Below are 27,349 nucleotides of genomic sequence, written 5' to 3' on the forward strand. Positions count from 1 at the left end.
CTCCTCCATCCCCACCCCCTTTCCGTTTTTTCCCCCTCCTTTTTGTTTCTTCCAATAATTTATATAGATTTTTCTATTCCTACCTATTTCCATTATTTTTAAATGTATTTCCATCCGTTGTTTTATCTCTACCTTTTAGCTTTTTAAAAAAAATTCCTGCTCCCACCCCACCCCTACTAGGGCTATCTGTACCTTGCCTGTCCTGCTTTCTACCCTTAATTAGCACATTCCTTTATATAATATCACCACCTTCAACACCTCTTTGTTCTTTTGTCTGTGACATCTTTTGGTTATCTCCACCTATACTGGCCCTCTACCTAGCTCTTCTTGTCCCAACCAACTCCTCCCCCCCTCCTTAAACCAGCTTATATTTCATCCCTTTTCTATTTTTACTTAGTTCTGTTGAAGGGTCATGAGGACTCAAAACGTCAACTGTGCTCTTCTCCACCGATGCTGCCAGACCTGCTGAGTTTTTCGAGGTATTTCTGTTTTTGTTTTCACTAACGACATGTTCATCTTCTCCCTTTTGGGTTCAGCAGCAGGCGCTCGCACTCAGGACCCTGAAGGGCCACCCCTGACCCCGGAATATCACTATGTTCCCCACGCACCTGCCTCACACCCGCTCTGTCAAGCAGGCACCAGCGCAGATACCAGCAGCTCGGTGGGCATTAGATGGCCGTCCAGTATCTCAGTGCACATTGGTGAGGGAACTTCACACTCGTTTGAGGTGCAGGCGGAGGCAGAGAGTGCCCAGGGTGCTGGCAGTCGGAGGACTGCTGGAGACCAGGACGATGCTCAGTCGAAGGCTGATGATGAGCCTCTGGAGTCGTCCATTAGGAAGCAGATGCTGGACGTCCAGCGGGGTGTGCGGGAGGATCTAGCGGAGATCTATGAGGGTATGTGCGCCATGGTCTCCGTTATGGAGGAGTCCATGCGGAGCATGACCACTGAGCGCACTGCCTCAGCCAAGGAGAGAGTGGCGACTGTCAGGGAGAGGCTGCCCCAGGGACAGGATCAGGAGTCCCTGGGGATGCACTCGGACCTGCAAGCGCTCACACCGGCAATGACCTCAGGTGGTCAGTGTCCGTGTGTGAGATGGATGGGGTACCCAGTATACCAGCTAGGTGTCCGTCCATCAATGGTGAGCAGGGAGGTCCTGAGTGACCTCACGTTGGCGCACGAGCTGCCTGTTGTCTCTGCGGGCTCCTCTCAGGGCTCTACGGATGATGGCAGCAGCCCCTCTGCCCCTCTGCCAGTGACCGTGGCATCTGATGAGGCTGCGGCGACTGGGGAGATGGCAGCCATGGCACTGGCCGCTCCCTCCCAGGTGGGGACAGCACAGGCTCCACTGGCCAGAGGACGACCGCCAAGGTCACCCAGGCCAACAAGACAGCAGAGTCAGCAGGCTGCCTCCAATGCCAGTGCCAGCGAGGGGGCAGCACCTAGACATAGCACCCACAAATGTAAATTTAAAGCACCTTAAGCACAAGATGGTCTTGTCACGGGTGATGTTTTGTTCCCCCATTTTGCTTTGAGTTTTTTAATGGTGTGACAAACAACACCGGTTAATGTTCAGTTCAGGAATCTGTCACCTGCAACATTAAATGACATTTGATTTTGTGTTATTGGCCTGAGTTTGCTTCATTTGTTCTGCAGGTGCAGCGTAGGCCAATATTTAATGATGCACCGAAATATCGCGAGAGTGCGCGTTGACGTTGGGACGCTCGGCTGATGTCAACATGTTTCATTTCAGGCTCGAGCGAATCGGACACGCGCCCGCCCACCAAGCCAAAAATTCTGCCCATTGAGTTCAGTCTTTAGCCTATTTTGGGCAGTGAAAGAAGTTGTTTTGGACAATGGAGCCCCAAATCCTGGAAAACCGTTCATACAAAAGCACCATTCACTTGCAAATACACCTCTCCACCACTCTCTCTCTCTCTCTCTCACTCCACTGCAGCTTTTACCTCACAACATTTTAAACCAGTTCTCTGCTGCCGCTGCTGATACCGCTCTTAAAAGTACAGCAAGCTCCCAGCTCAAAGCTCATAGACTTTACACAGCTGCTGACAAGCATCTAAATTCACGATCACACAATGGTTACGGTGCATAAGCAGGCCAATCGGCCCATCGTGTCTGTACTGGCTCTCTGAATGAGCATCTCAATACCCAGTGCCATTCTCCTGCCCTCACCCAATAACCCTACAGATTGTTTCTTTTCAACTAATTATCTAATTCCCTCTTGAATGCTTTGATTGAACCACACTCTCAGTCAGTGCATTCCGGACCCTAGCCACTCACGGTGTGAAATCGGTTTCTCTTATGTCACTTCTGCTTCTTTGACCCGTTGCTTTAAATCTGTATCCCCTCATTTTCGATCATTTCACAAGTGGGGACAATTTCTCCCTATCTACTCTCTCCAGACCTCTCATGACTTTCAATACCTCTATCAACTCTCTTCTCAGCCTTCTTTTCTCTCAGGAAAACAGTCTCAACGTCTCCAATCTTACTCCGTAACTGATCTTCCACATCCCTCTTCGGCACTCTCTCCAATGCCTTCACATCCTCCCTAAAATGTGGTGCCCAGAACTGTACGCAGTACTCCAGCTGTGGTCTAACTCGTGTCTTATACAAGCCCCTATTAATAAAGCCTAGGATACTGAATGCTGTGTTAACTGCTCTCTCAACTTGTCCTGCCACCTTTAATGACTTATGCAAATACACACCCAGGTCCATCTGTGTCGACGCCTCCTTTATTTTGTGCTGTCTCTCTATGTTCTTCCTACCAAAATGCATCAGCTCATATTTCTCCACACTGAACTTCATCTGCCACATATCCGCCCATTCGACCAACTAGTCTGTGTCCTTTTCAAGTTCTCCACTGCCCTCTTCACGGTTCACAGTTGCTTCCAAGTTTTGTATCGTCTGCAAATTTTGAAAAATTTTCCTCTACTCTAAGGTCTAAACCATTCATATATATCAGGAAAAGCAAGGGTCCAATACTGACCCCTGGGGAACTCCACTACAAACCCGCCTCCAGCCCTAAAATCATCCATTAACTATTACTCTCTGTTTCTTGTCACTCAGTCAATTTTCTATCCACATTGCTACTGTCTGTTTTATTCCATGAGATATAACTTTTCTCACAAGTCTGTGTGGCACTGTATCAAATGCCTTTTGGAAGTCCATGTACACCACATCAACAGCATCACCTTCACCAACCCTCTCTGTTACCTCTTCAGAAAATTTCAGCAAGTTAGGGAAACGCCATTTTCCCTTAAGAAATCCATGCTGGCTCTTCTTAATTAACCCGCATTTGTCCCTGAATTTTCCGTGCCCGCTGGTGGTGGGCATGATAGGTGGCGCGATCGGTTTCACGATGGTGGGAAGGCAGGTTGTGATTGTCCGCTCAGCCCGCCAACGACAGGCCGCGTTTCCCACCATCGGTCATCGGGAACCTCATTGTAATACACCAGCATATCATTATCAGGCCATCCCGCCAGGCTCTTGCACCCCCGCTGGATCATCCGTCCACGTCAGCGGGAAAGCACGCTGACGTGTTTCACAACAGCACAGAGGTGACGTGCACTTGGCGGCTGCACTTTGGGTAAACTGGAGGTGAGTGAACAGCTCACTGGGGTTGCCTGTTGCTTTCCAGGCTTCAGGGGCACAGGGGGGGTCGGGGGTATGTGCTGCCCTGCCTCGGAGGCGACTTTTGTGGGTGAGGGGGAGTGGGGGGCAAGTGCAGCCTTGCCGTTGAGGTGACTGGTGGCTGAGGGTCATCGTTTGCTGTGCCCTTTACAACCTGGCGCTCCAACAGGGAGACGAGCTGGCTGAGGAGGAGCTGGAGGAGCTGCAGACCTCCTCCGATGAGGAGGACGCCGAAGGGGATGAGGCTGAGGAGGTCCTCGGAGGCGGCGATGACGGGGATGAGGACCTCGCACAGGCTAGACGAGGCAGGCACGCTCGGGAGGCCCTCATAGTTGCTAGATTTGTGGAGGATGATGATGACATGCAGTGAGGAGACACCATAGTCCCTCACATCACATTTGTGAACGTTTGGCTCCCGTCTGGCTTATGGCAGAATGTGAGAATGCTTCTGTCATGGAGACGCAGGGGAGGCCCTAATAGTCACTCAATTGCAGGAAGATGATGATGACCATGCACTGCGCACGCTCCATAAATCTTCACACAGCTTCTGAGAATGTTGCTCCAGCAACTGTGACATGAACGAATCCTTTGCAGCCCCTGCCCTGAGCTTTAGTGCGTCCCTCAGCACATATTCCTAGACCTTGGAATGTGCCAGTCTGCAACAATCCGTCGGGGACAACTCTTTGTGCTGGAAGACCAATAGGTTTCAGGCCAAAGAGCATCCTTCACCGAGTTGATGATCCTCCAGCTGCAGTTGATGTTTGTCTCAGTGTGTGTCCCTGGGAACAGCCCGTAGAGCACAGAGTCCTGTGTCACAGAACTGCTCGGCATGAGCCTCAACAGAAACCACTGCATCTCTCTCCAGACCTTCTTTGCAAAGGCACAATCCACAAGGAGGTGAACAACGGTCTCTTCCCCACCACAGCCACCTCGAGGGCAACGTGCAGAGGGGGTGAGAATGCAGGCGTTTGGGAAGGATGTGACTTGGGGGAGGTTGTGACAAAGCGGTATTGTCACTGGACTAGTTATCCAGCGACTCAGCATAGTGCTCTGGGGAGCCGGGATCAAATCCCATCACGGTAAATGGTGGAATTTGAATTCAATAAAAATCTGGAATTATAATTCTAATGATGACCATGAAACCATTGTTGATTGTTGTAAAAACCCACCTGGTTCACTAATGTCCTTCAGGGAATGAAACCCGCTCTCCTTAGTGCTCTGGCCTACATGTCACGCCAGATCCACAGCAATGTGACTCTTAAATACCCTCTGAAATGGCCCAGCAAGACACTCATTGTATCAAACCGCTAAAATGTCAAAACAGAATGAAACCGGACTGACCACCCGGCATGGACCTAGACACCGGAAATGACAATGGCAATCTCAGCGCTGTCGACCTGGCAAAGTTCCCCTTAGTAACCTGCGGGGGCTGGTGCCAAGATTGGGATAGCTGCCTCACAGACGAGTCAAGCAACAATCTGACATGGTCATACTCTGAATCATAGCTTACAGGTAATGTCCCAGACACCAGCATCACCATCCCTGGTTATGTCCTGTCCCACTGGCAGGATTATACCCAGTAGAGGCAGTAGCACAGTGGTATACAGTCAGGATGGAGTTGGTCTGGGAGTTCTCAACATTGACTCTGGACTCTGAAGTCTTATGGCATCAGGTCAAACATGGACAAGGAAACCTCCTGCTGATTAGCACCTACCACCCCTCTCAGCTGAAGAATCAGTGTTCACCAATGTTCAGCACCACTTGGAAGAAGCACTGAGGGTGGCAAGGGTGCAGAATGTACTCTGGGTAGGAGACGGCAATGTCCATTTCGCCAAGAGTGGCTCGGTAGCACCACTACTGACCGAGCTGGCCGAGTCCTAAAGGACATAGCTGCTAGACTGGGTCTGTGGCAGGTGGTGAGGGAACCAACAAGAGGGGAAAGCATACTTGACCTCATCCTCACCAACCTACCTGCTGCAGAAGCATCTGTCCATGACAGTATCAGTAGGAGTGAGCACCACACGGTCCTTGTTGAGACAAAGTCCCATCTTCACATTGAGGATACCCTCTATTGTGTTGTGTAGCACTACCACTGTGCTAAATGGGATGGATTTCAAACAGACCTAGCAACTCAAGACTGCATCCATGAGGCTCTGTGGGCCATCAGCAGCAGTAGAATTGTACTCGAAACAATCTCTAACCTCATAAACCGGCAAGTTCCCTGCTCTGCCATTACCATCAAGCCAGGGGTTCAACCCAGGTTCATTGAAGAGTGCAGGGGGGCATGTCAGGAGCAGCTCCAGGCATACCTAAAAATGAGGTGTCAACCTGGTGAAGCTACATCACAGGACGACTTGCGAGCCAAACAGCATAAGCAGCAAATGACAGACAGAGTCAAGTGACTGACCTTGATATCAAGACAGCATTTGACCAAGTGTGGAGCGGAGCACATCAGTGTAAAAGATAAGGCTGAAGCACTTGCAATAATCTTCAGCCAGAAATGCCGAGTGGATGATCCATCTCGACCTCCTTCTGAGGTCCTCAGCATCACAGATGCCAGTTTTCAGCCAAAGCGATTCACTCCACTTGATATCAAGAAATGGCTGAAGACACTGGATACTGCAAAGGCTATGGGCCCTGACAATATTGCGGTAATGGTACTGAAACTTGTGCTCCGGAACATGCCGTGCCCCTAGCCAAGCTGTTCTAGTACAGCTACCACACTGGCATCTACCCGTCAATGTGGAAAATTGCCCAGGTATGTCTTGTACAGACAAATCAGGGCAAACGCAACCCAGCCAGTTACCGCCCCATCACTCTACTCTCGTTCATCAGTAAAGTCATGGAAGGGGGTCATCAACTGCGCAATCAAGCGGCCATTGCTTAGCAATAACCTGCTCACTGACAGGTTTGGGTTTGGCCAGGGTCACTCAGCTCCTGGCCTCATTACAGCCTTGGTTCGAGCATGGACAAAAAAGCTGAACTCCTGAGGTGACGTGAGAGTGACTGACCTTGATATCAAGACAGCATTTGACCGAGTGTGGAATCAAGGAGCCCGATCAAATCTGGAGACGATGGGAAATGGGGGGAAGCTCTCCGCTGGTTGGAGTCATACCCAGCACTAGGGAAGATGGTTGTGGTTGTTGGAGGTCAATCATCTCAGTTCCAGGACAACAGTGCAGGAGTTCCTCAGGGTAGTATCCTCAGCTCAACCATCTTCAGCTGCTTCATCAATGACCTTCCGTCCATCAAAAGGTCAGAAGCGGGGACGTTCGCTGATGATTTCACAATGTTCAGGACCGTTCGTGTCTCCTCAGTTACTGAAGCAGCCCATGTCCAAATGCAGCAAGACCTGGACAATATCCAGGCTTGGGCTGACAAGTGGCTAGTAACATTTACGCCACATAAGTGCCAAGAAATTACCACCTCCAACAAGAGAGAATCTAACCATCACCCCTTGACATTCAATGGCATTGCCATCGCTGAATCACCCACTATCAATGTGCTGGGGGTTACCATTGACCAGAAAATGAACTGGACTACCATCTCAATACTGTGGCTGCAAGAGCAGGTCAGAGGCCAGAAATCCTGCGCCGAGTAACTCACCTTCTGACTCCCCAAAGTCTGTCCACTACCTACAAGGCATAAGTCAGGAGTGTGATGGAATACTCTCCAATTGCCTGGGTGAGTGCCGCTCCAACAACACTCCAGAAGTTTGACACCATCCAGGACAAAGCAGACCGCTTAATTGGCACCCCATCCACAAACATTCACTCCCAACACCACCAACGCACAGCGGCACCAGTGTGTACCTTCTGCTAGATGCACAGCAGGAACTCCCCAAAGTTTCTTAGGCAGCACCTTGCAAACCCACGACCACTACCATCTGAAGGACAAGGACAACGGACACATGGGAACACCCCCACCTACAGATTCCCCTCCAATCCACTCACCATCCTGGCTTGGAAATATGTCACCGTTCCTTCACTGTCGCTGGATCCAAATCCTGGAAGCGCTCCCTAACACAATGTGGGTGTATCCACAGCACATGGACTGCAGCGGTTCAAGAAGGCAGCTCAGCACCACCTTCTCAAGGGCAATTAGGAATGGGCAATAAATGCTGGTCTAGCCAGTGATACCCACGTCCTGTGTAAATGAATGAAAAAAGACTGGAAGAGCCTTTCTCACCACCGGCCAAGCCAAGTCTTGCTGGAAGCTGTGTAAAACCCCTCGGGCTGTATGTTTAACATGAAATGAATGCTGTAATGTAACCTGTAACTCTAAGTGTAGTGAGGCACCCTGTATGGAATGAAACTGATGTGTTAAATTTGAACTGTTCTGGAATGTAGCTTTACACATTTTATGAAACAAAATGTACTTTTTCACAAGCTTAGAGATCAACAGCAAATCAAGTACAGTGACTGTTGTTTACTGGGCTGAGGGGAGGAGTCAAGGTGTTGGGCTTCTCTCTGTCCCTGATATCTGATCGATTCAGCAGCCTGGAATGTTTATTCAAATTCAGTGTGAGGAAAAGACCAGACTAGGAGCAGTGAGCGAACAGTGTAGCGGCATTTTAATTTCCGCATGGATGTTACTGATACAAGCCTTGATTGAAACAATCAAAGGTGAGCAGCCACTGCTGAGGACAGAAATACCGAGTGTTGATCTATCACGGAGCACTCACAAGAATTGACCAGCCCAGTGCATTGCCAGGAGGAACCTGAAAACTGTGCTAAGCACAAGAGACCAAGACAAATTCAATTGAAAAGAGGAAAGCTGAGATCTGGGAGAATTGAGCAGCAAAGACACTCAGGTAAGCATGCTAGTTTGAAGATCAAGTTCAAAATGTTGTGCAAGATGTATTTACAGCGCAGATAATTTTCACTTTCCTAGAACAAGCCTTTTCCTTTCTGCAAGTTGCTCAATCTGCACGGTTGTTCTTTTCTGCTGCCCCTTCCCACTCACCTTGCCTGTCGCACAGGGGCTTCATGAAATGATGGGGAGATGATTAAAAGTAAAGTGAGAGGAAATTGGTGCAACCTGGCAGATATTGTTCTGTGCTCACAAGTGATTTTGTTCCCAAGTTTGCCTTGCATTCAAATGCAGGTTGAGGTTGAAAAATTCCTAAAATGTTGTAGAAAATAACCTTGGAGAAGGACGGATAAACATTGTAAAAATGGAATCTCAAGTGATTGTGAAGGAAATAATGGTGTGACGGCAAAAGTTGATAATTTGTCTCATTGTATTGCACGGCCTCAATTGGGCTGAGCTGTGTCATGTTGCAGCTTCTGTAATTTTGAGATTGTTTTCCGAATGTCCGGCAGTAAAGCTTTTTTTAATAGTTTACTGTCGGCCCCACATGAAGCGTCTGGGTCCTGATTTGCACATGTAAGGGAGCCATCCACTCCAACAGGTCTTGTCTCGCTTTAGCTGTTGCCCCCATCCCCCACCAGGTTCCACCTCATGGCTAGGGGAGGGGTGCTGCTGAGGTGGGATTCTTTTGAAGAACCGAAACGTTTTTTGTGAAAAATATACTTTATTCATAAAATATCTGGAAGAACATTCCAAAATATTTCAAATTCACCATCACAAAAAGTACAGTCAGATTCAACTTTTACACATGGATCACCAGGTGCATCAATACGATCAATGAATATTACAATCATTTCAATCTGGTCATTACAGACAATCAGACAATGGGGTTGGAGTTATCAACATCCATCAAGTTGCTCTCTGAGGTGCTTCAATACAATTATAATACAATTAGCATTCAATGCATTCAATGCATTGTGAGCTGGACAGCCCGAGGGGCTCTGATTTAAAGCAACTGGCAGAAGAAGCAAAAACGATTTGAGAGAAAGCTTTTTCACACAGAGTGGCTAGGGTCCAGAACGCACTGACTGAGAGTGTGGTTCAATCAAAGCATTCAAGAGGGAATTAGATAATTAGTTGAAAAGAAACAATCTGTAGGGTTACTGGGAGAAGGTAGGAGAATGACACTCGGTATTGAGATGCTCATTCAGAGAGCCAGTACAGACACGATGGGCCGATTGGCCTGCTTATGCACCGTAACAATTGTGTGATCGTGAATTTAGACGCTTGTCAGCAGCTGTGTAAAGTCTATGAGCTTTGAGCTGGGAGCTTGCTGTACTTTTAAGAGCGGTATCAGCAGCGGCAGCAGAGAACTGGTTTAAAATGTTGTGAGGTAAAAGCTGCAGTGGAGTGAGGGAGAGAGAGAGAGAGAGAGAGTGTATTTGCAAGTGAATGGTGCTTTTGTTTGAACGGTTTTCCAGTATTTGGGGCTCCATTGTCCAAAACAACTTCTTTCACTGCCCAAATTAGGCTAAAGACTGAACTCAATGGGCAGAATTTTTCGCTTGGCGGGCGGGCGCGTGTCCCATTCACTCGAGCCTGAAATGACACATGTTGACATCAGCCGAGCGTCCCAACGTCAACGCGCACTCTCGCGATATTTCGGTGCATCATTAAACATTGGCCTACGCTGCACCTGCAGAACAAATGAAGCAAACTCAGGCCAATAACACAAAATCAAATGTCATTTAATGTTGCAGGTGACAGATCCCTGAACTGAACATTAATTACCGTTAATTAAATTGCACAATCAGAAAAGTAAAATCTAAAATAAACCAACGCAATCAGGCAGAATAATAGAAAGCAATCTTTTCTTTGTTTTCCATAAGCAGCGTTCCTTGAGCTATTTAATAGAGGCAGCACTGATGTTGATTCTATTGCTACCACTGAAAATACTGTAACTCCTTCCGCTGACTGGAAAGGCGTCAGCAACAGTTGCGCCTGCGCACTCGGGCCTCACTGTTGAATAGAAAAGTAGAGAGCTGATGCTTCAGTTATTCAGGGCATTGGTGTGACCCCATCTGGAGCACTGTGTACACTATTGGTCTCCTTATTTGAGGAAGAATGTCAATGCGTTGGAAGCCATTCAGATACGGTTTACCCAGCTAGTACCTGGATTGGGCGGATTGCCTTATGAGGAAGGATTGGACAGGCTAGGCCTGTATCTGCTGTAGTTCAGAAGAGTAAGGGGCGACTTGATTAAAACATACAAGAAGCTGAGGGGCCTTGAGAGGGTGGATGTGGAGAGGATGTTTCCTCTTGTGGGAGAATCTTGTATTTGGGGCCACTGTTTAAGACAGAGGTGAGGGGAAATTCTTTTCTCTCAGAGAGTCGTGAAACTTTGGAATTCTCTTCCTCAACAGGCGATGGAAGCAGAATCGTTGAATATTTTTAATTATTGAGAAGTAAGTGGGTGAAAGGTTATCGAGGGTAGGGGGTAATGTGGAAATGAGGTTACGATCAGATCAGCCGGGAGCTTATTGAGTGGCGAAGTGGGCTTGAAAGGCTGAGAGGCCGACTCCTGTTGCTAATTCATATGTTCATGTGTTTTTGTTAGTAACATGAAGAGGTTTTCACCCTCAAAGGTATTCAGAAGGCAAGAGAGAGAGGGAGAGGCTGGGGGAACGTTTCCCGTCTCCAGAAAAACCTGAACAAAAACAAAAATACCTGGAAAAACACAGCAGGTCTGACAGCATCTGCGGAGAGGGACACAGTTAATGTTTCGAGTCCGAATGACCCGTCAACAGAACTTCTCTGTTGAAGGGTCATTCGGACTTGAAACGTTAACTGTGTCCCTCTCCGCAGATGCTGCCAGAACTGCTGAGTTTTTCCGGTATTTTTGTTTTAGTTTTGGATATCCAGCGTCCGCAGTTTTTTGCTTTTATCCAGAAAAACCTGCTCCGGCTGCAGTCGATGGGGGTCGATATCAAGGAGGAACTCCAAGAGGTGAAGAGCCAGCAAGCCTCGCTCTTTGCCTCGGAGGCCTCTCAAGATGATCTTCCGGTCCAGAGTCCGCTCCGTGGAGCAGGATGAGACGTGCTCACGTTTCTTCTTCCAAAAGGTACACAGAGAGAGCTCTGTGATCAGCAGCCTGAAGGGAGAAGACAGCTCAGTAAAGTCATCGCAGTCCGACATTTTGAGGATCAGCAAATCCTTTTATGTCGGATTGTGTGATGTGATGCCCACAGACAGTACGGAGTCCCAGTCCTTCCTGTCCACCATTACAAAGGGCTTTGATAACAGTACATGGGAGAGTCTGGACAAACATGGTGGATGTGCTCTCCAAAATGGGATTTGGGGAGGGAATCCGCAACACGCCTGGAGTCTCACCCCCTCTGCATGTTGCCCTCGAGGTGGCTGTGGTGGGGACAAGATCGTTGTTCACATCCTTGTGGATTGTGCCTTTGCAAAGAAGGTCTGGAGAGAGATTTTTTTTGCAAAAATATACTTTATTCATAAAATATCTTCAATCACATTCCAAACCATTTCAAAAACACCATTACAAGGGTACAATCCAGGTTAAACTTTTACAAAATGTATCACCAGGTGCATCAGTACAAACAATATTACAATCATTTACAGCCTTTCATTTTGACTGTACAGCCCGAGGGGCTCTAAACAGTTCCCAGTCTCTCGGTGCGCTGTAGCACAAAAGGTCTTAGACAGCGACCCTTCCCCATTGTGCCTTTGCGGCGGCTGCCCCAAGCTTTAGTGCGTCCCTCAGCACGTAGTCCTGGACTTTGGAATGTGCCAGTCTGCAACACTCAGTCGGGGACAACTCTTTGCGCTGGAAGACCAACAAGTTTCGGGCAGACCAAAGCGCGTCTTTCACCGAGTTGATGATCCTCCAGCTGCAGTTGATGTTCCTCTCGGTGTGTTCCCTGGGAACAGCCAGTAGAGCACAGAGTCCTGTGTCACAGAACTGATCGGGATGAACCTCGACAGAAACCACTGCATCTCTCTCCAGACCTTCTTTGCAAAGGCACAATCCATAAGGAGGTGAACAACGGTCTCGTGCCCAACACAGCCACCTCGAGGGCAACATGCAGAGGGGGTGAGACTCCTGGCGTGTAGGAAGGATCTGACCGGGAGGGCGTTTCTCACCACCAGCCAAGCTACGTCTTGGTGCTTGTTGGAAAGTTCTGGCGATGAGGCATTTTGCCAAATGACTTTCACAGTCTGCTGGGGAACCATCCGACAGGATTCTCCCTTTCTTTTTCCCGCAGGGCCTCTAAGACGATATGTGCCGACCACTGCCTGATGGACTTGTGGTCAAAGGTGTTTCTCTGCATACATTTTTCCACCAGGGACGGGTGGTACGGCACGGGCCAACTACTTGGAGCGTTCCGCGGCAGCGTGGCCAGACCCATCCTTCGCAACACTGAGGACAAGTAGAACCTCAACACATAGTTACACTTGGTGTTTGCGTACCAAGGGTCTACGCACAGCGTGATGCAGCCACACACAAAGGTGGCCATCAGTATGAGGGCGACGTTGGGCACGTTTTTTCCCCCTTTATCTAGAGGCTTGTACATCGCGTCCCTGCGGACACGATCCATTTTCGACCTCCAGATAAAGCGGAAGATGGCTCGAGTGATCGCCATCGCACAGGAGTCTGGAATGGGCCAGACCTGCGCCACGTACAGCAACAGCGAGAGTGCCTCGCACCTGATGACCAGGTTCTTACCCGCAAAGGAGAGGGAGCGTCGCTCCCACATGCCCAGTTTCCTTTTCACCATAGCCACTCGCTCCTTCCAGTTTCTAACGCATGCCCTGGTCCCTCCGAACCATATCCCCAGCACCTTCAGGCCGTCAGCCCTGACAGTGAAGGGGACAAAGGATCGGTCAGCCCAGTTCCCAAAGAACATGGCCTCGCTCTTCCCACGATTTACCTTGGCTCCCGAGGCCAGTTCGAACTGGTCGCAGATGTGGATCAGTCTGCGCACCGACAGCGGATCCGAACAGAAGACGGCGACGTCGTCCATGTACAGGGAGGCTTTTACCTGAGTGCCTCCACTGCCTGGGATCGTCACTCCTCTTATGCCCGGATCCTTCCTGATGGACTCGGCAAAGGGTTCTATGCAACACACGAAAAGAACAGGCGAGAGAGGACAGCCCTGCCTGACTCCAGATTTAATCGGAAAGCTATCTGTTTCCCACCCATTGATTGAGACTGCGCTACTGATGTTAGTGTAGAGCAGTTGGATCCAATTTCGAATTCCCTCCCCAAACCCAATTTTGGAGAGCACATCCCCCATGTAGGTGTGCGATATTCTGTCAAAGGCCTTCTCCTGATCCCAGCTGATGAGGCAGGTATCCACACCCCTGTCCTGTACATAGGCAATCGTATCCCTGAGCAGCGCCAGGCTGTCAGAGATCTTCCTGCCTGGCACAGAGCAGGTCTGGTCAGGGTGAATCACCAATTCCAGAGCGGATTTGACCCGATTGGCGATGACCTTGGACAGAATCTTATAGTCCACATTCAACAGTGAAATGGGTCGCCAATTTCTAATTTCCTCCCTTCCCCCCTTGTGCTTGTAGATGAGGGTGATGATGCCTTTCCTCATGGATTCTGACATACTACCGGCCAGGAGCATACTCTCGTACACTCCTAGCAGGTCTGGGCCGATCAAGTCCCACAGAGCCGAATACAACTCCGCCGGCAAGCCGTCGCTTCCGGGAGTTTTACTCTTCTCCATGGACTCAAGGGCCTTAGTCAGTTCATCAGGAGTTAGCGGTTTGTCCAGGCTCTCCCGCGTACTGTGGTCCAAGACCTCCGTGATAGAGGACAGGAAGGACTGGGAGGCCGTGCTGTCCGTGGGCTTCACGTCATACAATCCGGCATAAAAGGATTTGCTGATCCTCAAAATGTCGGACCGTGATGACTTTACTGAGCCGTCTTCTTCCTTCAGGCTGCTGATCACAGAGCTCTCTCTGTGTACCTTTTGGAAGAAGAAACGTGAGCACGTCTCATCCTGCTCCACGGAGCGGACTCTGGAACGGAAGATGATCTTGGAGGCCTCCGAGGCAAAGTGCGAGGCTTGCTGGCCCTTCACCTCTTGGAGCTCCTCCTTGACATCGACCCCCATCGACCGCAGCCGGAGCAGATTCTGCATCTTTTTCTGTCACGTCATTTTCGCCCGACCATTTGTTTTGTCGCCACCAAATTACTCGCGCCATTTTTAACCCCACATTTGCCCACTCAAAAATCTCTCTCAAACCCCCATGTAACTCCCAACCCACCATCACAACAGTCCCCCGACTCCCAGCAGCGCCCTCCACCCCCTACCTCTCTGGACTTTTGTGTAAATACAAACTCATATCAGTCAGCTATTAACTCATATGCATTCACCATTTAAAACATGTAGCAGCGACCCCTCACTACTTCAAACATGAACAAGCAGCCTGTCCCCATGTTCATTCTAATTACCCCCCTCCGAAACGAACAGCAGCCTCCCTCCCCCTTGATCAGCCCCCTCTGTCACTCCTACCTTCTGAAACTCCTGCCCCCTCTCCCCATGTGTAAAGTCTTTCCCTGCCCCTTCTGCAGCTCACTTCCCCTGCTGTGGGTCCATCAATTCACCTGTGATTATTCCTTGAAGACTTAAATAGCGCAAAGCGAAGAAATAAACAGAAAGAAAACTGGAGAAAGGCAGATAGAAATCTAAACCCTCAGTAAAATGACCACCGGCAATCCCGTTTAACCGTCAGAATGATCGCACAGCCCAAAATACACGCATTATCCCTGAATTATAACAAGATTTTAGGCAGCTTCACATTAGGACTTTTCATTTCCTCTTGTGGGGCTCCTGTTCCTCACGCACCAGAGGCTAACATGTAAGTTTTAGATTGCAAGGCCGGGCTACTTTAACCCCAGGATTATCTTTTTGAAACTCCAGGCCTGCAGTCCAACAGGAACTGGTTAACCGGAGCCACCGAAAACCAGGGTCCCGGAGAGGAAATGAAATCTCAGGGTAAGAAACCGACACAAACTCACGTGGGCCCATGGGGCGCAGCCTTGGAGAAGGTCTCAGTCCGTCCCCTCTGGAGGAAGCTCCTGAAGAGGAAGAGTCCTTGTCCCGATCTGGATCTTCAGATTGCAAGTTTCAAAATAAAAATTCCTTGAGGGGTGGGGGAGAAAATTAATTTCATTAAAACAGAAAGCAAAGATCATTTTCAAACAAAATAGCACAAGAGCCAATGATTCACTCTCAGTTGCAACTCAGCAACATTCAAATACAAACAAGTCAAAAAGTTATAAAGCAGATTGAGACAGAGGGAACACACACACATTAAGCCAGAGTGGGGACTAGCTCCGCACTCTGGAGGCGGTCTTCGGATTGGGTTCCTAGCCAGGTATACCCTGAACGAGCAGTTTGCAGACTCCACCCCTGGCATGTTGGGAGGTCTTTCAATCTGCTCCCCAGGAGGCCTGTCCGTTGATATGTTCAGACAAGGCCATGTTCTTCGGGAACTGGGCTGACCGATCCTTTGTCCCCTTCACCGTCAGGGCTGATGGCCTGAAGGTGCTGGGGATAGGGTTCGGAGGGACCGGGACATGTGTTAGAAACTGGAAGGAGCGAGTGTCTATGGTGGAAAGAAAAGTGGGCATGTGGGAGCGATGCTCCCTCTCCATTGCGGGTAAGAACCTGGTCATCAGGTGTGAGGCACTCTCGCTGTTGCTGTACGTGGCGCACGTCTGGCCCATTCCAGACTCCTGCGCGATGGCGATCACTCGAACCATCTTCCGCTTTATCTGGAGGTCGAAAGTGGATCGTGTCCGCAGGGACGCGATGTACAAGCCTCTAGATAAAGGGGGGGAAAACATGCCCAACATCGCCCTCACACTGATGGCCACCTTTGTGTGTGGCTGCATCAAGCGGTGCGTAGACCCTCAGTACGCAAACATCAAGTGTCACTACGTGCTGAGGTTCTACCTGTCCCCGGTGTTGCGAAGGATGGGTCTGGCCACGCTGCCGCGGAACGCTCCAAGTAGTTGGACCGTGCCGTACCACCTGTCCCTGGTGGAAAAATTTATGCAGAGAAACACCTCTGACCACAAGTCCACCAGGCAGTGGTCGGCACGTAACGTCTTAGAGGCCCTGCGGGAAAAGGAGAGGGTGGATCCTGTGGGATGGTTCCCCCAGCAGACTGTCAAAGCCATTTGGCAGAATGCCTCATCGCCAGAACTTTCCAACAAGCACCAAAACGTAGCTTGGCTGGTGGTGAGAAAGGCCCTCCCCGTCAGATCCTTCCTACACGCCAGGAGTCTCACCCCCTCGGCACGTTGCCCTCGAGGTGGCTGTGGTAGGGACGAGACCGTTGTTCACCTCCTTGTAGATTGTGCCTTTGCAAAGAAAGTCCGGAGAGAGATGCAGTGGTTTCTGTCGAGGTTCGTCCCGAGCAGTTCTGTGACACAGGACTCTGTGCTCTACGGGCTGTTCCCAGGGACACACACCGAGACAAACATCGACTGCAGCTGGAGGATCATCAACTCGGTGAAAGAGGCGCTTTGGTCTGCCCGAAACTTGTTGGTCTTCCAGCACAAAGAGTTGTCCCCGACCGATTGTTGCGGACTGGCACAATCCAAAGTCCAGGACTACGTGCTGAGGGACGCACTAAAGCTTGGGGCAGCTGCCGCAAAGGCGCAATGGGGAAGGGTCGCTGTCTAAGACCTTTCTACCACAGCGCACCGAGAGACTGGGAACTGTTTAGAGCCCCTCGGGCTGTACAGATCAAAATGAAAGGCTGTAAATGATTGTAATATTGTTTGTACTGATGCACCTGGTGATACATTTTGTAAAAGTTTAACCTGGATTGTACCCTTGTAATGTTGTTTTTGAAATGGTGTGGAATGTGATTGAAGATATTTTATGAATAAAGTATATTTTATCAAAAAAAAAAAAAAAAATCTGTTCTTATCAGTTTAATATCTGATACGTCCCTTATCTGGGGACCATATATTAAATTGATTTTTGGAGCAGGGAGATGGAATAGGGGCTTGCTCCGTCCACTCCACGCATCGACCCGGTATTGCAGTATCTCTGGGAACGGTGCACCCTCCCCTTTCCAGGGGATTTTCAATGCTAAAAATAGTTTTCTTACAAACATCTGCTTTCTTTACTTCTCAACATGTACATGTTCCAAAATCCAACTTTCTTTCTCTCTCTCTCTCTCTCTCTCTCTCTCTCTCTCTCTCTCTCACTCACTCACCCGCAGCAGCTACACACAAAAAACACGCACTCTCACCCAACACTCGCCGGCAGGGCCGGCAGCAGATCCCTGATGGAAACAGTTAAGGATGCCAAGCTGCACGACGTCTTCAGCAACCCTGCAGACGGAGCGCAGCGTAGATACACCTGGTCGCGGCCAGACGGGTCCATTCGTTCCAGGATAGACTTCCTGTTTGTGTCCCGTGCATTCACAGTCAGATCCACCGAGGTCAAGCCGGTGTTCTTCTCTGACCACTGCCTCCTACTGGCGGACTGCCACTTGGAGGAAGACCTGAGGGTGGGCAGGGGGGCATGGAAGCTAAATGTGCAACTGCTGACCCCAGAGAACATTGAGGAGCTCAAGAGGGATTACAAAGGTTGGAGAAACGTGAAACCCCTCTTTGAGTCCCTGACACACTGGTGGGAAGCGATCAAGGGAAGCATCAAGAGGTTTTTCATCCTCAAAGGCACCCAGAAAGCTAGAAAGGAACAGAGGGAAATGTCCCGACTCCAGAAAAAGATGCAGAATCTGCTGCGGCTGCAGTCGATGGGGGTCGATGTCAAGGAGGAGCTCCAAGAGGTGAAGGGCCAGCAAGCCTCGCACTTTGCCTCGGAGGCCTCCAAGATCATCTTCCGTTCCAGAGTCCGCTCCGTGGAGCAGGATGAGACGTGCTCACGTTTCTTCTTCCAAAAGGTACACAGAGAGCGCTCTGTGATCAGCAGCCTGAAGGAAGAAGACGGCTCAGTAAAGTCATCACGGTCCGACATTCTGAGGATCAGCAAATCCTTTTATGCCGGACTGTATGACGTGAAGCCCACGGACAGCACGGCCTCCCAGTCCTTCCTGTCCTCTATCACGGAGGTCTTAGACCACAGTACGCGAGAGAGCCTGGACAAACCGCTAACTCCTGACGAACTGACTAAGGCCCTCGAGTCCTTCGAGAAGAGTAAAACCCCCGGAAGCGACGGCTTGCCGGCGGAGTTGTATTGGGCTCTGTGGGACTTGATCGGGCCAGACCTGCTAGGAGTGTACGAGAGTATGCTCCTGGCCGGTAGTATGTCAGAATCCATGAGGAAAGGCATCATCACCCTCATCTACAAGCACAAGGGGGAAAGGGAGGAAATTAGAAATTGGCGACCCATTTCACTGTTGAATGCGGACTATAAGATTCTGTCCAAGGTCATCGCCAACCGGGTCAAATCCGCTCTGGAATTGGTGATTCACCCTGACCAGACCTGCTCTGTGCCAGGCAGGAAGATCTCTGACAGCCTGGCGCTGCTCAGGGATACGATTGCCTATGTACAGGACAGGGGTGTGGATACCTGCCTCATCAGCTTGGATCAGGAGAAGGCCTTTGACAGAATATCGCACACCTACATGGGGGATGTGCTCTCCAAAATGGGCTTTGGGGAGGGAATTCGATATTGGATCCAACTGCTCTACATTAACATCAGTAGCGCAGTGTCAATCATTGGGTGGGAAACAGATAGCTTTCCGATTAAATCTGGAGTCAGGCAGGGCTGTCCTCTCTCGCCTGTCCTTTTCGTGTGTTGCATAGAACCCTTTGCCGAGTCCATCAGGAAGGATCCGGGCATAAGAGGAGTGACGATCCCAGGCAGTGGAGGCACTCAGGTAAATGCCTCCCTGTACATGGACGACGTCGCCGTCTTCTGCTCGGATCCGCTGTCGGTGCGCAGACTGATGCACATCTGCGACCAGTTCGAACTGGCCTCGGGAGCCCAGGTAAATCGTGGGAAGAGCGAGGCCATGTTCTTTGGGAACTGGGCTGACCGATCCTTTGTCCCCTTCACTGTCAGGGCTGACGGCCTGAGGGTGCTGGGGATATGGTTCGGAGGGACCGGGGCATGCGTTAGAAACTGGAAGGAGCGAGTGGCTATGGTGAAGAGGAAACTGGGCATGTGGGAGCGACGCTCCCTCTCCATTGCGGGTAAGAACCTGGTCATCAGGTGTGAGGTACTCTCGCTGTTGCTGTACGTGGCGCAGGTCTGGCCCATTCCAGACTCCTGCGCGACGGCGATCACTCGAGCCATCTTCCGCTTTATCTGGAGGTCGAAAATGGATCGTGTCCGCAGGGACGCGATGTACAAGCCTCTAGATAAAGGGGGAAAAAACGTGCCCAACATCGCCCTCATCCTGATGGCCACCTTTGTGTGCGGCTGCATCAAGCGGTGCGTAGACCCTCAGTACGCAAACACCAAGTGTCACTACGTGCTGAGGTTCTACCTGTCCCCGGTGTTGCGAAGGATGGGTCTGGCCACGCTGCCGCGGAACGCTCCAAGTAGTTGGACCGTGCCGTACCACCTGTCCCTGGTGGAAAAATTGATGCAGAAAAACACCTTTGACCACAAGTCCATCAGGCAGTGGTCAGCACGTAACGTCCTAGAGGCCCTGAGGGATAAGGAGAGGGTGGACCCTGTGGGATGGTTCCCCGAGCAGACTGTCAAAGTCATTTAGCAGAATGCCTCATCGCCAGAACTTTCCAACAAGCACCAAGACGTAGCTTGGCTGGTGGTGAGAAAGGCCCTCCCCGTCAGATCCTTCCTACACGCCAGGAAGCTCACCTCCTCTGCACGTTGCCCTCGAGGTGGCTGTGGTGGGGAAGAGACCGTTGTTCACCTCCTTGTGGATTGTGCCTTTGCAAAGAAAGTCTGGAGAGAGATGCAGTGGTTGCTGTCGAGGTTCATCCCGAGCAGCTCTGTGAGACAGGACTCTGTGCTCTACGGGCTGTTCCCAGGGACACACACCGAGACAAACATCAACTGCAGCTGGAGGATCATCAACTCAGTGAAAGAGGCGCTTTGGTCTGCCCGAAACTTGTTGGTCTTCCAGCACAAAGAGTTGTCCCCGACCGATTGTTGCGGACTGGCACAATCCAAAGTCCAGGACTACGTGCTGAGGGACGCACTAAAGCTTGGGGCAGCTGCCGCAAAGGCGCAATGGGGAAGGGTCGCTGTCTACGACCTTTCTACCACAGCGCACCGAGAGACTGGGAACTGTTTAGAGCCCCTCGGGCTGTACAGATCAAAATGAAAGGCTGTAAATGATTGTAATATTGTTTGTACTGATGCACCTGGTGATACATTTTGTAAAAGTTTAACCTGGATTGTACCCTTGTAATGTTGTGTTTGAAATGGTTTTGAATGTGATTGAAGATAATTTATGAATAAAGTATATTTTTACAAAAAAAAAAAATCTGTTCTTATCAGTTTAATATCTGATACGTCCCTTATCTGGGGACCATATATTAAATTGATTTTTGGAGCAGGGAGATGGAATAGGGGCTTGCTCCGTCCACTCCACGCATCGACCCGGTATTGCAGTATCTCTGGGAACGGTGCACCCTCCCCTTTCCAGGGGATTTTCAATGCTAAAAATAGTTTTCTTACAAACATCTGCTTTCTTTACTTCTCAACATGTACATGTTCCAAAATCCAACTTTCTTTCTTTCTCTCTCTCTCTCTCTCTCTCTCTCTCACTCACTCACCCGCAGCAGCTACACACAAAAAACACGCACTCTCACCCAACACTCGCCGGCAGGGCCGGCAGCAGATCCCTGATGGAAACAGTTAAGGATGCCAAGCTGCACGACGTCTTCAGCAACCCTGCAGACGGAGCGCAGCGTAGATACACCTGTTCGCGGCCAGACGGGTCCATTCGTTCCAGGATAGACTTCCTGTTTGTGTCCCGTGCATTCACAGTCAGATCCACCGACGTCAAGCCGGTGTTCTTCTCTGACCACTGCCTCCTACTGGCGGACTGCCACTTGGAGGAAGACCTGAGGGTGGGCAGGGGGGCATGGAAGCTAAATGTGCAACTGCTGACCCCAGATAACATTGAGGAGCTCAAGAGGGATTACAAAGGTTGGAGAACCGTGAAACCCCTCTTTGAGTCCCTGACACACTGGTGGGAAGCGATCAAGGGAAGCATCAAGAGGTTTTTCATCCTCAAAGGCACCCAGAAAGCTAGAAAGGAACAGAGGGAAATGTCCCGACTCCAGAAAAAGATGCAGAATCTGCTGCGGCTGCAGTCGATGGGGGTCGATGTCAAGGAGGAGCTCCAAGAGGTGAAGGGCCAGCAAGCCTCGCACTTTGCCTCGGAGGCCTCCAAGATCATCTTCCGTTCCAGAGTCCGCTCCGTGGAGCAGGATGAGACGTGCTCACGTTTCTTCTTCCAAAAGGTACACAGAGAGCGCTCTGTGATCAGCAGCCTGAAGGAAGAAGACGGCTCAGTAAAGTCATCACGGTCCGACATTCTGAGGATCAGCAAATCCTTTTATGCCGGACTGTATGACGTGAAGCCCACGGACAGCACGGCCTCCCAGTCCTTCCTGTCCTCTATCACGGAGGTCTTAGACCACAGTACGCGGGAGAGCCTGGACAAACCGCTAACTCCTGAGGAACTGACTAAGGCCCTCGAGTCCTTCGAGAAGAGTAAAACCCCCGGAAGCGACGGCTTGCCGGCGGAGTTGTATTGGGCTCTGTGGGACTTGATCGGGCCAGACCTGCTAGGAGTGTACGAGAGTATGCTCCTGGCCGGTAGTATGTCAGAATCCATGAGGAAAGGCATCATCACCCTCATCTACAAGCACAAGGGGGAAAGGGAGGAAATTAGAAATTGGCGACCCATTTCACTGTTGAATGCGGACTATAAGATTCTGTCCAAGGTCATCGCCAACCGGGTCAAATCCGCTCTGGAATTGGTGATTCACCCTGACCAGACCTGCTCTGTGCCAGGCAGGAAGATCTCTGACAGCCTGGCGCTGCTCAGGGATACGATTGCCTATGTACAGGACAGGGGTGTGGATACCTGCCTCATCAGCTTGGATCAGGAGAAGGCCTTTGACAGAATATCGCACACCTACATGGGGGATGTGCTCTCCAAAATGGGCTTTGGGGAGGGAATTCGAAATTGGATCCAACTGCTCTACACTAACATCAGTAGCGCAGTCTCAATCAATGGGTGGGAAACAGATAGCTTTCCGATTAAATCTGGAGTCAGGCAGGGCTGTCCTCTCTCGCCTGTCCTTTTCGTGTGTTGCATAGAACCCTTTGCCGAGTCCATCAGGAAGGATCCGGGCATAAGAGGAGTGACGATCCCAGGCAGTGGAGGCACTCAGGTAAAAGCCTCCCTGTACATGGACGACGTCGCCGTCTTCTGCTCGGATCCGCTGTCGGTGCGCAGACTGATGCACATCTGCGACCAGTTCGAACTGGCCTCGGGAGCCAAGGTAAATCGTGGGAAGAGCGAGGCCATGTTCTTTGGGAACTGGGCTGACCGATCCTTTGTCCCCTTCACTGTCAGGGCTGACGGCCTGAAGGTGCTGGGGATATGGTTCGGAGGGACCGGGGCATGCGTTAGAAACTGGAAGGAGCGAGTGGCTATGGTGAAGAGGAAACTGGGCATGTGGGATCGACGCTCCCTCTCCATTGCGGGTAAGAACCTGGTCATCAGGTGTGAGGTACTCTCGCTGTTGCTGTACGTGGCGCAGGTCTGGCCCATTCCAGACTCCTGCGCGACGGCGATAACTCGAGCCATCTTCCGCTTTATCTGGAGGTCGAAAATGGATCGGGTCCGCAGGGACGCGATGTACAAGCCTCTAGATAAAGGGGGAAAAAACGTGCCCAACATCGCCCTCATACTGATGGCCACCTTTGTGTGCGGCTGCATCAAGCGGTGCGTAGACCCTCAGTACGCAAACACCAAGTGTCACTACGTGCTGAGGTTCTACCTGTCCCCGGTGTTGCGAAGGATGGGTCTGGCCACGCTGCCGCGGAACGCTCCAAGTAGTTGGACCGTGCCGTACCACCTGTCCCTGGTGGAAAAATTGATGCAGAAAAACACCTTTGACCACAAGTCCATCAGGCAGTGGTCAGCACGTAACGTCCTAGAGGCCCTGAGGGATAAGGAGAGGGTGGACCCTGTGGGATGGTTCCCCGAGCAGACTGTCAAAGTCATTTGGCAGAATGCCTCATCGCCAGAACTTTCCAACAAGCACCAAGACGTAGCTTGGCTGGTGGTGAGAAAGGCCCTCCCCGTCAGATCCTTCCTACACGCCAGGAAGCTCACCCCCTCTGCACGTTGCCCTCGAGGTGGCTGTGGTGGGGAAGAGACCGTTGTCCACCTCCTTGTGGATTGTGCCTTTGCAAAGAAAGTCTGGAGAGAGATGCAGTGGTTGCTGTCGAGGTTCATCCCGAGCAGTTCTGTGACACAGGACTCTGTGCTCTACGGGCTGTTCCCAGGGACACACACCGAGACAAACATCGACTGCAGCTGGAGGATCATCAACTCGGTGAACGAGGCGCTTTGGTCTGCCCGAAACTTGTTGGTCTTCCAGCACAAAGAGTTGTCCCCGACCGATTGTTGCGGACTGGCACAATCCAAAGTCCAGGACTACGTGCTGAGGGACGCACTAAAGCTTGGGGCAGCTGCCGCAAAGGCGCAATGGGGAAGGGTCGCTGTCTAAGACCTTTCTACCACAGCGCACCGAGAGACTGGGAACTGTTTAGAGCCCCTCGGGCTGTACAGATCAAAATGAAAGGCTGTAAATGATTGTAATATTGTTTGTACTGATGCACCTGGTGATACATTTTGTAAAAGTTTAACCTGGATTGTACCCTTGTAATGTTGTTTTTGAAATGGTTTGGAATGTGATTGAAGATATTTTATGAATAAAGTATATTTTTACAAAAAAAAAAAAAAAAATCTGTTCTTATCAGTTTAATATCTGATACGTCCCTTATCTGGGGACCATATATTAAATTGATTTTTGGAGCAGGGAGATGGAATAGGGGCTTGCTCCGTCCACTCCACGCATCGACCCGGTATTGCAGTATCTCTGGGAACGGTGCACCCTCCCCTTTCCAGGGGATTTTCAATGCTAAAAATAGTTTTCTTACAAACATCTGCTTTCTTTACTTTTCAACATGTACATGTTCCAAAATCCAACTTTCTTTCTTTCTCTCTCTCTCTCTCTCTCTCTCTCTCACTCACTCACCCGCAGCAGCTACACACAAAAAACACGCACTCTCACCCAACACTCGCCGGCAGGGCCGGCAGCAGATTGGACGCTACGTCCAGATCCCTGATGGAAACAGTTAAGGATGCCAAGCTGCACGACGTCTTCAGCAACCCTGCAGACGGAGCGCAGCGTAGATACACCTGGTCGCGGCCAGACGGGTCCATTCGTTCCAGGATAGACTTCCTGTTTGTGTCCCGTGCATTCACAGTCAGATCCACCGAGGTCAAGCCGGTGTTCTTCTCTGACCACTGCCTCCTACTGGCGGACTGCCACTTGGAGGAAGACCTGAGGGTGGGCAGGGGGGCATGGAAGCTAAATGTGCAACTGCTGACCCCAGAGAACATTGAGGAGCTCAAGAGGGATTACAAAGGTTGGAGAACCGTGAAACCCCTCTTTGAGTCCCTGACACACTGGTGGGAAGCGATCAAGGGAAGCATCAAGAGGTTTTTCATCCTCAAAGGCACCCAGAAAGCTAGAAAGGAACAGAGGGAAATGTCCCGACTCCAGAAAAAGATGCAGAATCTGCTGCGGCTGCAGTCGATGGGGGTCGATGTCAAGGAGGAGCTCCAAGAGGTGAAGGGCCAGCAAGCCTCGCACTTTGCCTCGGAGGCCTCCAAGATCATCTTCCGTTCCAGAGTCCGCTCCGTGGAGCAGGATGAGACGTGCTCACGTTTCTTCTTCCAAAAGGTACACAGAGAGCGCTCTGTGATCAGCAGCCTGAAGGAAGAAGACGGCTCAGTAAAGTCATCACGGTCCGACATTCTGAGGATCAGCAAATCCTTTTATGCCGGACTGTATGACGTGAAGCCCACGGACAGCACGGCCTCCCAGTCCTTCCTGTCCTCTATCACGGAGGTCTTAGACCACAGTACGCGAGAGAGCCTGGACAAACCGCTAACTCCTGACGAACTGACTAAGGCCCTCGAGTCCTTGGAGAAGAGTAAAACCCCCGGAAGCGACGGCTTGCCGGCGGAGTTGTATTGGGCTCTGTGGGACTTGATCGGGCCAGACCTGCTAGCAGTGTACGAGAGTATGCTCCTGGCCGGTAGTATGTCAGAATCCATGAGGAAAGGCATCATCACCCTCATCTACAAGCACAAGGGGGAAAGGGAGGAAATTAGAAATTGGCGACCCATTTCACTGTTGAATGCGGACTATAAGATTCTGTCCAAGGTCATCGCCAACCGGGTCAAATCCGCTCTGGAATTGGTGATTCACCCTGACCAGACCTGCTCTGTGCCAGGCAGGAAGATCTCTGACAGCCTGGCGCTGCTCAGGGATACGATTGCCTATGTACAGGACAGGGGTGTGGATACCTGCCTCATCAGCTTGGATCAGGAGAAGGCCTTTGACAGAATATCGCACACCTACATGGGGGATGTGCTCTCCAAAATGGGCTTTGGGGAGGGAATTCGATATTGGATCCAACTGCTCTACATTAACATCAGTAGCGCAGTGTCAATCATTGGGTGGGAAACAGATAGCTTTCCGATTAAATCTGGAGTCAGGCAGGGCTGTCCTCTCTCGCCTGTCCTTTTCGTGTGTTGCATAGAACCCTTTGCCGAGTCCATCAGGAAGGATCCGGGCATAAGAGGAGTGACGATCCCAGGCAGTGGAGGCACTCAGGTAAATGCCTCCCTGTACATGGACGACGTCGCCGTCTTCTGCTCGGATCCGCTGTCGGTGCGCAGACTGATGCACATCTGCGACCAGTTCGAACTGGCCTCGGGAGCCCAGGTAAATCGTGGGAAGAGCGAGGCCATGTTCTTTGGGAACTGGGCTGACCGATCCTTTGTCCCCTTCACTGTCAGGGCTGACGGCCTGAGGGTGCTGGGGATATGGTTCGGAGGGACCGGGGCATGCGTTAGAAACTGGAAGGAGCGAGTGGCTATGGTGAAGAGGAAACTGGGCATGTGGGAGCGACGCTCCCTCTCCATTGCGGGTAAGAACCTGGTCATCAGGTGTGAGGCACTCTCGCTGTTGCTGTACGTGGCGCACGTCTGGCCCATTCCAGACTCCTGCGCGATGGCGATCACTCGAACCATCTTCCGCTTTATCTGGAGGTCGAAAGTGGATCGTGTCCGCAGGGACGCGATGTACAAGCCTCTAGATAAAGGGGGGAAAAACATGCCCAACATCGCCCTCACACTGATGGCCACCTTTGTGTGTGGCTGCATCAAGCGGTGCGTAGACCCTCAGTACGCAAACATCAAGTGTCACTACGTGCTGAGGTTCTACCTGTCCCCGGTGTTGCGAAGGATGGGTCTGGCCACGCTGCCGCGGAACGCTGCAAGTAGTTGGACCGTGCCGTACCACCTGTCCCTGGTGGAAAAATTTATGCAGAGAAACACCTCTGACCACAAGTCCACCAGGCAGTGGTCGGCACGTAACGTCTTAGAGGCCCTGCGGGAAAAGGAGAGGGTGGATCCTGTGGGATGGTTCCCCGAGCAGACTGTCAAAGTCATTTAGCAGAATGCCTCATCGCCAGAACTTTCCAACAAGCACCAAGACGTAGCTTGGCTGGTGGTGAGAAAGGCCCTCCCCGTCAGATCCTTCCTACACGCCAGGAAGCTCACC

General features: G+C 50.8%; 3 pseudogenes; all 3 read left to right on the plus strand.

The window, feature by feature from the left end:
* The first annotated feature begins 17,404 nt into the window (after positions 1-17,404).
* LOC144675403 (U2 spliceosomal RNA) lies at positions 17,405-17,584 on the plus strand (annotated as a pseudogene).
* A 3,340-nt stretch (positions 17,585-20,924) lies between these two features.
* On the plus strand, positions 20,925-21,099 carry LOC144675399 (U2 spliceosomal RNA; annotated as a pseudogene).
* Positions 21,100-24,429: 3,330 nt separating this feature from the next.
* On the plus strand, positions 24,430-24,609 carry LOC144675395 (U2 spliceosomal RNA; annotated as a pseudogene).
* The last annotated feature ends 2,740 nt before the right edge of the window (positions 24,610-27,349 follow it).

The sequence above is a fragment of the Cetorhinus maximus genome, unplaced genomic scaffold (genome assembly GCF_964194155.1).
Source record: "Cetorhinus maximus unplaced genomic scaffold, sCetMax3.hap1.1 HAP1_SCAFFOLD_993, whole genome shotgun sequence".
NCBI classification, from domain to species: domain Eukaryota; kingdom Metazoa; phylum Chordata; class Chondrichthyes; order Lamniformes; family Cetorhinidae; genus Cetorhinus; species Cetorhinus maximus.